The sequence below is a fragment of the Cornus florida genome, unplaced genomic scaffold (assembly GCF_030987335.1).
Source record: "Cornus florida cultivar Cherokee Brave unplaced genomic scaffold, ASM3098733v1 CherokeeBrave_3.0.0_Hap2_Chr04, whole genome shotgun sequence".
In the NCBI taxonomy this organism is placed as follows: domain Eukaryota; kingdom Viridiplantae; phylum Streptophyta; class Magnoliopsida; order Cornales; family Cornaceae; genus Cornus; species Cornus florida.
Genome location: NW_026775574.1, coordinates 40,970,713 through 40,984,104, shown reverse-complemented (window position 1 = coordinate 40,984,104; position 13,392 = coordinate 40,970,713). Strand labels below are relative to the sequence as shown.

The 13,392-nt window shown below is 34.8% G+C and overlaps 1 pseudogene; it reads left to right on the top strand.

The window, feature by feature from the left end:
* The first annotated feature begins 12,328 nt into the window (after positions 1–12,328).
* LOC132305819 (small nucleolar RNA R71) lies at positions 12,329–12,427 on the top strand (annotated as a pseudogene).
* The last annotated feature ends 965 nt before the right edge of the window (positions 12,428–13,392 follow it).

The following is a 13,392-nucleotide window of genomic DNA, read 5'->3' as shown; positions in this document are numbered from 1 at the left end:
AACACTATCTCTCTAGTATATATCATGTGAATATTTCTAACCCCCTTTTACAACCTATAGCTATATATTTATAAGTTAAATAAAATAACCCTAACCCTTTTCCCAATCCAAGTCAACTAAAAAAAAAAAAAAATGAAAATAAAAATATTAAAAAGGTAAGCAAAATATGTTACGTATATAATTTATGTATATGTTTATTAAATAAATAAATTATACACATTCCATTATTTATTAATAGATTATCCAATAATACTTAAGTTACCATAATATTATAAAGTAACTTAAAACATAACACGTATCAAATCTGTGTATATTTTTATTATTTAAATATAAAACATATATATCAGATTAAATATTACTACCCAAGTTACCATATAAGTAATTAATAAATTACTTTCCCTTATCTATATATATTAAAAAGGTAAGTAAAATATGTTACGTATATAATTTATGTATATGTTTATTAAATAAATAAATTATACACATTTCATTATTTATTAATGGATTATCCAATAATACTTAAGTTACCATAATATTATAAAGTAAGTTAAAACATAACACGTCTCAAATCTATGTATATTTTTATTATTTAAATATAAAATATATACATCAGATTAAATATTACTATCCAAGTTACCATAAAAGTAATTAATAAATTACTTTCCTTTTTATATATATACATATATAACTATTCATGGGTAATAATCCATACACATCCAACCTCCTATCCAAGTAATCCATGGGACCCAATTGGTTGTTCCATTACTACTAACCATAACCATAAAAGAAAAATAAAATAAAATAATAAAAGAAAAGAAAACATTTAATTTACAATTAATCAAAACACCATTTAAGCACATAATCTAATTTAACAATTAACACATAGACAAATACAAATAATACATAGACACATAATCAAATAATCAAGAAATACCTAATTCAATTAAACACATAAGTAATTAGCCAAATAATCAATTAAATAATTAACAATACAATTAAAACAAATAAATAAATACCGAGATTATCCTTTTAAAATTAGGGGTATTACACTGAACTTCTCGCGCCGAAAGGTAGAGGGCCCAAACTCTAGGTTAATAATTGAATACAAAAAAAAAAAAAAAAAAAAAAAAGTTACAAAAGTAATAAAAAGTGAGGACTTCTCCCAAAAAGGTGAGAAGTGGGAAATGATTAGATGAAACTCTTTCCGGGGAAGTTGAGAACCATATGGGAGGGCCCTTATGAACTCATCTCTGTTGCACCGCATGGGGCGGTTGAAATCCAAAATTTGAAAAAGGGGAACATTTTCAAGGTTAATGGACAGAGATTAAAACCCTACATTGAGGGACAGGTCTTCCAAAGACATTTGGAAGCTGCATATCTAATAGACCCTGTGTATGAAGACATCTAGGGATGTAATGCAAATGAAAGAATTTTAACGGTGAGTGACCACAAATTTTAACGGTTTTGTTGGAATTAGACTAGACAATAGTGTTCATTCGATTGCTTCTATTTTTATTTTATTTTCCATTGTATATTCATTTCTCATCCTTGATATTATTTGTCAATTAGGTACTTGACTACAAGAAAGACAAACTTTGGATCTTAGAGCAATCATTGGAACTTGAAGCTAGTATTGGAATTTGAAGTTGCTTAAGGACCTTTGTGAGTATTTCTTGAAAATCTCGTAGTTTAATTGTTTCACTTCTTTGCATGCTTGTGATAGCCCTTGTTGATGCTCATTTTATTGCTTAAATCTTTGTCCAAGCATCGGCCCGTGTGGAGGCTAAAATTTTTTGTTGCATTTGGATTTTGAATGTGGATGGAGTCATTATTTAATCCAAGTTTGGGGGAAAATTACTTCCCCTCACCTTATGTCTCTCCACCATATTTTAATCCTTATGAGATTGAGTCCAATTCACAACATGCATTATCTTATTATGGACTTGATCACTCATTTAATCCTTCTTGTGACTATTATCCTCCACCACAATTTTATGAAGAACCAAATCCACCACCTTCTCGGTACTCACACGGATTTGAAGAAAAAGTGTTAGCTTTATTTGATGTGCATATTTCACACACTTCACTTATTAATTATTATTCTCAAATGTTAGCCAAGCTTGAAGCTTAAGTTGAGCAAATTGCAAATACTCTTTCTCGTCAAGAGGAAGAGGAAGAGGCAAATGAAAAAATGGCAAGAACTTCAATGTATATAGATGAGGATGATGAGAGTGAAGAGGATGAAACAAGTGAGCTAATGCCTAGCACTCTATCTTGTATAGAGGATGAAGTGGCAAGTGAGTTAGTAGCTAATCCAATAGAGCATAACATGATTAATGAGGACTTTCCTTGCTTTGATTATGATTTTGTCTCGGATATTGCTACTCTAAAGAGTGAGGAAATGTTGACCACACTTGAGGTAGGAGAGAAGGAGGAGGAACTCATAAAAGAGAGCCTTCCTTCTATTATCTCTAATGATCCTCTTGAGATATGCCTTTTTGAAATGTATAAAAATTGTGGTTTTGACATTGAAAGCTCCAAAAATGAAGTGAACTCTCTAATGGACTCTTTAGCTAACTTGGAAGGTGAGGAGATGGTAATTTTTAAGGGAGAGAAAAAAGATGAAGAGAATGTGTTTCTTGATATTCCAAATGAGTCTTTGAAAGACTTTGCCTTGCCAAGTGCAAGGCCGCTCATCATTGATTTTATTTTTAAGACCGTGGATGAAAGGAATGAAATCACCTCTTTCATTTCTTTTCAAGTCATTCTTTTGGAGGATGATTCCATTGTCATAAGTGAGACATCAAATGAGAAAAGTGAAAAGAGGATCAATAAGGATGTTTTATATCCGATTTTTGACTCTTTTGATTAGCGAGTTGGCCCAACGTCTTGTTAGAGACGTTAAATACTAGTATTCGTAGAGTTTTCAACTTTATTCCTCTCCCATTTCTTTTTATTTTTTATTTTTATTTTTCATTTTTGTGTACATTCTTCCATTTAATTTTCAATTTTTATTCTTGTTACTATCATTGGGGCTTAGCATAGGATTTTCTGCACTTTCATCTCAAAATGAGGCATTTGGTGCCAGTTCGATTGATCACAGAGAGATTCGATCGATTGAACATCATCTCTGCATATTCTCGGTTCCATCGTTCGAACATACCCTGCATATTTCAGCTCTCTGTCCCATCCTTCGAATTTTATATTTGATCAATCCAAGTCAATTCGATCGATCCAGGAGCCCTCATGATTGATCGAGATTCCGTACTTAGAAAAATTTTCAAAGCACTGCAAATTTCATACTCTCTATCCTATCGTGCGAGCATAGATCGATCATGGTGTGATCGATTCAAGTTAAGATCGATCACAGCTTTGCCCCTTTGAATTTTTGACTTTTTCCTCTTTGAATTTTTATTTTATTTTATTTTATTTTATTTAGTTACTTTTCTTAAAAAAAAATAAATAAAAAATAAAATAAAATAAAATAATTTCTTTGCATTCTTACATTTTTACTTCTTACATTTTTATTTACTTGCCTTTTTATTTTTGTTTATGTACATATTTGTTTTGTCTAAAAAAAATAAAAAAAATAATAAAATAAAATAATAAAATAATAAAATAATTAATAAATAAAAAAACGGTTTTTCAAAGTAGCATTTCGTCTTGCTAGAGACATTAAACTTAGCACCCAAATGACACATTGTGTCATTTATCTCTTGTTTCATACATGTTAATTTTCATTTTTATTTCTTTATTTTTCTTGCATTTTGTTTCATTGTACATACTTTCTTAAAAAATAAATAAATAAACAAATTTTTGCATCCCTTATTTCCTTGCATTTTCATTTCTTGCATGTTTATTTGTTTTATTTTTGTATGTGTGTACATACTTGTTATGTTATAAAAAAAAAAAATGAAAAAAAAATAAGTAAATTTTGTATATACTTACATTGTATATATTGTTTTTCATTTATTGCATTGTACATATTCTTTTATTGCATTTTACTTTTTTTTTTTTTTTTTTTTTTTTTTTTTTTTTTTTGTATATGCATTTTGTTCTTTATTTTTCTTACATTTTGTTGCATTGTACATACTTTCATAAAAAGAAAAATATAAAAACTTTTCACCATTGTGCCCTTATGTGTAGTTATGCATACCTTATAATTTATATTGGGCATGATCTTATATCTCTCTTTCATCTTGTGCTATATTGCTTTATATTGCATGTCTTAATTATTCTTATCCCATTTGATAGTTGATGTGAGTTTGCTAGTGTGGTTATTCAAATAGGTTGTTGATTCCAAGTTTGGGGGAGACCCTTTTCATATTGGATTATTACCGGCTTCATGTTTTTGCCACTACGGTATACTCTTTCTATCTTTTCCATTGTTCTCATTGCACATTGAGGACAATGTGCGGTTTAAGTTCGGAGGTAAGTGATGCGCGGCCGAGCGTGTGTACAAAATAATGCACAACACTTTGAGTTTGGAAATTGGTGTCAAGTGGGCATCACAGTTTAAATTTATAAACCGTTTAACACCTATACTATGTAGTATGAGTGAGAAGGGATCGTCCCAAGGGATTGGAGTCGTACTTGAATGTGAAATTGCAACTAGGATTAGTAAGTCGAATGATCAAACAAGTGATTGGTTGGTTGTTTAAACTAGAGAGCAACTAAATTAAACTAAGTAAGAATGCAATGCTAAAGAGAGTAAGTAAGGGAGAGAGAGATCTTGAGGTTTAGAGATTACCACCAAGCAATGCATTTCTATATCATTGACAAGTGATTAATGAGGGCAAATAGTGGGTTGCAATAGTGGTGTGTGTGTATTTGGTTGATTTAATAAGCAATGATTACTAGTTAAGCATGTATTGTCTAAACATCATGTGAAATGCACAATATATCTAAGGTATGAAGTATATATTGTCTAAACAACATGTGAAAGGCACAATAAATCAAAACAAGTTATTAATCCTTTCATTAAGCTCACAATCCAATTACAACACAAGGATAGAGACATATGCTAATTGCATTCAAAAGCTTGGATCATCAAACAACAAGCATAGATTGTCCTCCCATTTAACACTACACTACAACTACACTACATCTACACTACTAGCATGAAAATAAACTAAGGGAGAGGCACAATCCATCAAGAGGTAAGCATGAACCATCAAGAGAATCACAAAAGCATTCTTTTAAGCACAATGTTTTGACAATCTCTAAATCTATAGCATCAATACACATAGACATGCATCAATAACACAAAATCTAGAGATAAGCACATAAACATCTATTCTAGCATACATAGACATATGGATATAATGAAATGACCAATTGGAAGCATGAAACCACATAAATCATTGAATAAACAAGATCTATATATATCAAAGTGTCAAAACATCAATTACAACACTAATCCCTCAATAATACACAAGATTAAGATATAGAAAGCATGCTTGGGGCTAACTCTAGCGCCAAGAGGATGTCTAACCGCTCATGGTGATGATGCTCCAACCCTCAAGGGCTAACTCCATGGTTGAAATCTGCTCCTTGTTGATGAAGAGTCTCCAATGGTGTTTCTAGCCTCCTCCTCCTCTAAGCTTCCTCTCCAAGAGATGATATGAAAAGTAATGTTGGCCTCCTCTTGAAAAAGCAATCCTTATCCTTATATAGGTAGGTCAAAATGACACCCAAAATGAGCTGGGGTCGTGCACACAATATTCCCTAATGAGATGGAATTTTAACTTTTTCGCACTGGAGGAAGTTCGATCGATCGAAAGTAAGTGAGAGCGATCGAACTTAGGCTGGATCGATCCAACTGGCTGAGCTTTTTGGAAAAAGACAAATTCGAGATATTTATGGGAGATATTTACGGGAAAAGGACAAAAGTGGTTAGTGGTGGTACAACTGTGGATAAGATTAATCATTTGGATAAGGACAAAGGTGTTCGATCGATCGAAGGATGGTGTTGGATCGATTGAACTTTTGGAACTTTATGCTTTTGGGTCAAGGCTTGGATCTATCTTGAAGTGCTGAGATCGATCGATGTTCGATCGATCGACCCTTGGACTTGGATCGATCGAACTTGCTGCTTTGCTTCATTTTGCTTCTTTCTTTCTCCACTTTGTTCCTTCCTTCGTTCAATCTCAGAATTGCTTCAATTAAGCTCTTATTTGGCTGAGTTAGCTTATTTTCGGGATAAGTGCCTGAAAATGGAAATAATACGGAATCAATCTAAAACGGTAAAGTAAGATAGATAAAGGTACTAGAATGCCTAAGCTTAAGGGGTTTAAACACGCACTTTTCAGTACTCATCACACCCCCAAACTTAAATATTGCTAGTCCCTAAAAGGAATGAAATAAACAACTATACAAATATGAATCTAGACAACAATAAATGGATAACGCCACTTTCGTAGGGAACACGATTGCATTTTGCATATGCAACAAGCCTTTTAAACCCCTAGGTTACCCCTAGTGAACGAGTGAAGTCTCGTGATGGTTTCCAGAAATGGTACCCACAAACATTAAGCTCATTCTTTCAAAAGAGGCACCAATATTGCAAACAAGCATTGGGAGAAAACTACCTCAAGTATGCAATTTTTCAAACATTTCTAAGCAATCTCCCAAAATCTCAACATCAAGCAAACAAGTATGGTCCTCCACACATCAAGAAAATGATCATGAGAATCAAAACAACTCTAGAATTCTTTTTGAGTGGACCGGAATCAAATATGTTGCTATCTTAGCCAACTAGAGAATTAATCACATCCTTACCCTCAAACTAGCACATAAATCTAGTACCGATCATCAAGACAAAAAGTGGACCTTTTATTAAAGCTTATTGTTCTAAGTGCGCTTATTCTTTTCACTCATATATATATATATATATATATATTCAAAATATATATATATATATATATATATATATATTTTGAATAGGATCAAAGATGGAAGTATAGTGCAATGTATTGATCTATTAAGCTTTCTAGCGATTCATGAGGTCGAGCGTTAGGTCAATGACTCCCAAACCAGACGGCTTTAGGACACTAGGCGTTAAGACACCCCTATGGACTTACAAGCTCAAATCAACTAGGCTACAAATCAAGACAACAACCATCTAATCATTTCCCACTTCTCACCATTTGGGAGAAGTCCTCACTTTTTATTACTTTTTATTTTTTATTTTTTATTTTTATTTTATTTTTAAGCAAGTTCAAATATTAACCTAGAGTTTGGGCCCTCCACCTTTCGGCGGGAGAAATTCAGTGCTTGATGAGGCTAGAATCCCGGCTACTTAGTGAAAAGGGGTTGTTATCCACCTTTATCAAGAATGAAAGCTTTCAATGCATTACTAGCTCAATTGGGATATAACTATTTCAATAATCAACAAAGCATGTACCCCACAAATGAATGCTAGTGTGCGCCTGTGTTAGTGTAGAATCCTAGAGTGAATCTCAGAACAATCACAAAATCAAGATGAAGTGAACCACAAATGTAAGCAAGATATCAATCTTTCAAAAAATTTACTCCTAAGTGGCTTCCAAAGGGCATACAAAGAGTATTAAACTCTCAAGTCAAGCAATTTTTAAACTTTAAGCAATATAGTCCTCAAAAGATCAAAATCATGGCTAGAAATGGACCAATCATAGAAATATCCCTCAAATACACAAGTCATGCTCAAAAGATATACAATTTAAAACTAACACTACAAGGCACCATTCCCCCCAAACTTAAATTGCACAATGTCCTTAATATGCAGAGAGAACAAAGGAAAGAGTATACTAGTGCAACTAAGCAAGAATGATCGGGACTAAAAATTAGGTAGCACTCTCTCACTGAAGTTACTGTGATGCACCTGATGGAGTTGAAAGGACAGATATACCAATAAAAGCATGCAACATCCATTATAAAAATAACCATAAAGTGCGATACATCTAGTGTCAAAAGCCGACAGACCCGGCTGCAAAAATAATAGTAACGTCACAAGTGTAGAAGACACACAACATAGATATAGAGCATAAAAAAAAAAAAACAATAAAATAAAGAGACTGGCAGTCTCAAGCAGAGGAGTCAGGGCTAGTAGAGCGAGCTCTACGGATATCCCTGGCTAAATCTTCAATTACAGCCATGATTTCCGCACGGAAGGAAGCAAAGTCAGCTCTAATGGCAAGCAGGGTGTCCTCCAAAAGCTGCATTTGTGCTTCAAGTCTAGCTATCTGATCAACAACCTCAGATGTAGGTGAGCAGTCATAGTCATGGTCTGCAAAGAAAGAAAAAGAAATACTTGCAATGAAAGTTAGTGCCAGAATAAAGAATTGTTAAGTATAATATAGAAACATGCATGTCAAATAAGATAGACAAAACAGATATGGCATGAATCTATGCAGGTGACAGGATATGAATCATGCTAAGCAACATAAGTATGACATGCATCCAATGTGGAATATTACAGGCATTAGGCATAAATAAGATAGCATGAATACAAAATATGATGAATGAAGTGTGTGTGTGAGATTTGTAAAGTTTGATTGATCATGAAAAGAAGTGAGATCGATCACAAAAGTTGGATTGATCGAAAGCAAGTGAGATCGATCTCACAACTTCGATCGATCTGAGATAAGAGTTCGATCGATCTCTCAAGATCGATCTGAGATACAAGTTCGATTGATCAAACTGTGCGATGATGAAAACTGAAAGGCCACAAATCTGTGACTTTTGAAGAACGGGGCCCACATGAACGTGTTCGTGGGCCCTACAGCACATCAAATCAACAACTCCCATCACCCAAACATGGCTCATACTCCCAAATCAAACAAAAATATCAAAAATATGTACAACGATATACATATATATATACATATTTCAAGTATCAACAATGGATGTTCAATCATATATAAAGCATGAATCAAACATATAAACCATGTATGCATGAGATTGAAGCTTGAAATTGACTAGTAAGGTCTCGGATCTTACCCAAATCGAAGGGAGATGTGGATGCAAAGAGGGAGGGATGAAACCGAGATGAGAGAGAGAGAGAGAAGCTTGGTTCTCGCCGGAGATGGAAGATATGAGTAGGTGCAGCGGCGGCAATGAGAGAGCAAAAGGGGGGGGGGGGTTTGAGGTTGAGGGGGGGGGGGAGTTAGATCGATCATGAGAACCCTCGATTTTTTTTTTTTTTTTTAAAAAAACATTCCCCAATTAGTTCGATCGATTGAACTTGCTCTCTCAAAGTTTTTTTTTTTATTTTTTATTTGAATTGAAAAATTAAAACTAAAATTAAAAATTAAAAATTTAAATTGGAAAATAGGAAATATTTTTGGATTTTTGAAAAAAAAAATGAAAAGTTAAAATAAAGTCAAAGAATGAAATGAAAAACTGAGATCGATCGAAATAATAGTTCGATCGATCAGACAAAGAGCTAGAATGTGTAGGTTTTTGGTTCAGAAAATTTGGCTAAGTGTTGGAACATGAGATCGATCGAACTGGAAAGTTGGATCGATTGAAGAACTTTCAGATCGATCTTGGAATGTTTCGAACGATCAGATAGAGAGCTGAAAATATGCAGGTGGATGTAGGCTCAAAATTTTTCTAAGTTTTGAGGCATGAGATCGATCGAACTTGGAAGTTGGATCGATCGAATGTCTCTTGATCGATCTGAGAATTAGTTCGAACGATGAGACAGAGAGGTGATTTGGATGCAGGTTCTGCAGGCTCAAAAATATTCTAAGTGTCAACACTCAAGATCAATCGAACAGGATAGTTGGATCGATCGAAGGTCCTATGATCGATCCAACTGAGAACTAAGATCGTAGATTTTTCTTGGATCGATGGAACAGAGAGCCTATTTGGATACAGGCTTGAAAATTTTCTAAGTGTTGGATTCAGATGGAAGTTCGATCGATCGAACTCAGGTATGAGATCGATCGAACTTATGCAGAATGCTCAAAATTGACATGCAAGCTTATGCAATTCTCACCAAAGTTCCTTGAAATGCATATGAACCAAAAACAAGTATCTAGACTTCGCAAGAAATGAAATGAAAGATAGAAATGGGAGAGAAATAGGGTTTTGACACCCTACGAATGCTTTTGCTAGTCTTTAACATCTCTAGCAAGGCATTGGGCTCTTTTAGCCTGGATCAAAGATCTTATAATGCATCCCCTCCTTGTTGGGGTGATAAATATCTTAAGCCCCACCCAACAAATTGTTCTTGGAAGAACTTGTTGGATCAAACTCAAAAGAAGTTTTTGATCCTTTGTCTATGCAATTATAACCTTTAGGCTTCCACGCCCTTTCAAAGCAAGAGTTTGAAACAAGACTTTTAGAATGCAAGGTTGAAGATGATCCTTTGAAAGTTTTGGTTTTACACAAAAACTCATTTCCTTGGCATTGAAGATCATGACATTCATCTACAACATTGACTTCTCCTTCATATTTGTCAAATGAATTGGGTGTAGGATTAAAGATATTCAACTTCACCTTCATGTGGCCAAATGAAATCTTCATTATCCCCGTCCTACAATTGATGTTGGCATTAGCGGTTGCCAAGAAAGGACGGCCAAGGATAACGGGAATTTGGCTCTTAGGATTGGGAACCGGTTTCGTGTCTATGACAACGAAATCAACGGGAAAGAAGAATTTATCAATCTGAATCAAAACATCTTCAATGACACCTTTAAGCTTTTTAATGGATCAGTCGGCAAGTTGCAAAACTACCGAGGTCGGTTTCAATTCACCTAAGCCTAGTTTGATATAAACCGAGTAAGGAAGAAGGTTAACACTTGCTCCTAAGTTAAGAAGCGCCCGATTAATGATATGTTCACCAATGATGCATGATGTAGTGAGTGAACCGGGGTCCTTAAACTTTAGAAGAGTGTTATGTTGTAAAATTGAGCTTACTTGCTCGGTCAAAACCACTTTCTTTGGTGCTTAGCTCTTGTTTTTCTGCTTTTGGGTGCACAAGTCTTTCAAGAATTTGGCATAAGCTGAAATTTACTTGATTGCATCCAAAAGTGGAAGGTTAACTTTCACTTACTTAAACATTTCCATGATTTCATTAGTTTTTGCCTTTTGCTTGTCTTTTGAAATGGATCCTTTTAAGGCATCCGGAAATTGAACCTTTGGTTCAAACACTTTTTCAAGATTTTCTTTTGAACTCTTTTCAACACAAGAAGTTTTCAAATCATTTTTTAATAAAACCTTTTCAACATCATTTTTCAAAACTTCCTTTTCAAACGCATTTTTTAAAACTTTCTCATTTGCAAGGTCATGTGTATGCAATGAAAGAGGAATATGATGTGAAACGGGGCGGGTGACAACTTGTGGTTGCACCAGTTCACTCTCTTCATTGGTTATTTCTACTTGATTGTCCACAACTCTACCACTTCGTAAGGTAGTCACCGCATTAACATGTTCTATGGTACACCCCTCCGATAAGGATTAGGTTTCCACAACACATTGTTGCTTAGGCGTGGCATTAATAGGCATTTTTCCCTTCTCTCTAGCATTAAGAGTGCTAGCTATTTGCCCTACTTGGGTTTCTAGCTTTGCAATAGATTGAGAGTGAGAATGAAGCAATTGTGTGTTAGCCTCTAAAGTGCCCAAAGCATTTAAAACTTTCTCTTCAAAGGCGGGACTTCTAGAATTTCCTTGGGAATATGATTGGTTGGGAAAATGAGAATTAGAGAATTGATTCCCTTGTGATTGGTATGGCCTATAACCTTGGGATCCTTGGTTTTGTATTGGAGATGGAATATACTTCCCTTGAAAACCGCCTTGGGGAGGGTTTGAGCCTTCCCCTTGTTTTTTCCATGAGAAGTTCGGATGATTTCTCCAACTTGGATTGTAATGAGTACCATAAGGATTGTTCCCTTGATTCACAAAAGTTGCATTGACTTGCTCATTAGGTTCACTTTGCACTTGTCCATGAGGACAATGAGAAGTAGAATGAAGAACACTAGAACAAGTCATACATGATTCATTTGATGCACGATGAGAATGGTTAAGAAAGGAAGATACTTGGTTCGCCGAGTTTTAGTTAATCAAAAATTGATCAAACCTTTGAGACAAAGACTTCATTTCGGCGGCTATCTCATTAGAATTGTCGACTTGAAGTAAGCCAACACTCTTCCTACCTTGTGTATTTCTACTATTCTTTGATGACAATGTTCTATACAAAGAATTTTCACTCATGCTTTCATAAAGATGCCATACGTCATCCTCATGCCTATCGATGTATGAGCCACCCATAGAAGCATCAACCATGCCCTTATAATTATCCAATAAACTTTCAAAGAAATATTGGACTAATTGCCATTTGGGCATGTCATGGTGTGAACACTTCCTTAGCAATTCATTGAAGCGTTCCCATGCCTCATGGAATGTCTCCCCATCCCTATGTGTAAATTCTCTAATTGAAGTTCTCATGGCATTGGTCTTAGAAATCGGATAGTACTTCTTCAAAAACTCTTGTTGCATTTCTGCCCAAGAAGTGATTGAAAAAGGCCTAAGATTGTTAAACCAATATTTTGCCTTGTCTTTAAGGGTAAATGGAAAAAGTTTAAGCCTTAAGACTTCTTCCGGCATGTCCGTGTATTTCACTGTAGAACAAACTTCAAGAAACTCATCCAAATGCTTATAGGGTTCTTCACTTGGAAGTCCATGAAAGTTAGGAAGCATTTGAATGGTTTGTGCTTTAATTTCGTAATGGTGTGCTCGAAATGGTGGCAATTAAATGCATGTGGGTGCATTATATTCATTTGGCACATAATGGTCTCTCAAAGCAAGTGGTGGGTTAGCAACTTGAGGTGCAACATGAACACCTTGATTTTGAATTCCTCGATTGACAATGGGAGGTTGTGGAGCATACATTGGCCTTGGCATTCCGAATGGAACTTGGCCTTGTTGTTGTGGTGGTGGGTGAATGTATGGCCTAGGCATGCCTAATGGTACTTGAATGTTCTCATTGTGCACATTTGGATGAAGGATGCCTTGTTGGTCTATGTGACCAAGGTCCTCAACATGATCATCATGATGGTCATCCATTGATAGGCAGGTTCTATTTGAACTTCCCCTTCCCCTAGGATTTCTAACGATGGATTCGAGATGCAAATCAAAAGGGACAAGAGTTGGTCTCAATGAACGACGACCATGCATGTACAATAACAAATAAGCAAGCACAACAAATGAACAAACGCTTTGCCTTCACAACAATATAATTAAACTTCCTCCACAAACACAATTCCCATGTTTGAAACAATAATAATGCAATGACAAGAAAAGTGCCTCCACGCGGGCTCACGATTTAACTAAGGAGATTGAGTCAAGAAAGTCTCACAAAGGTCCTATAGCACTTCAACTCCAAATTTAGCTTAGCTTAGCAATTTT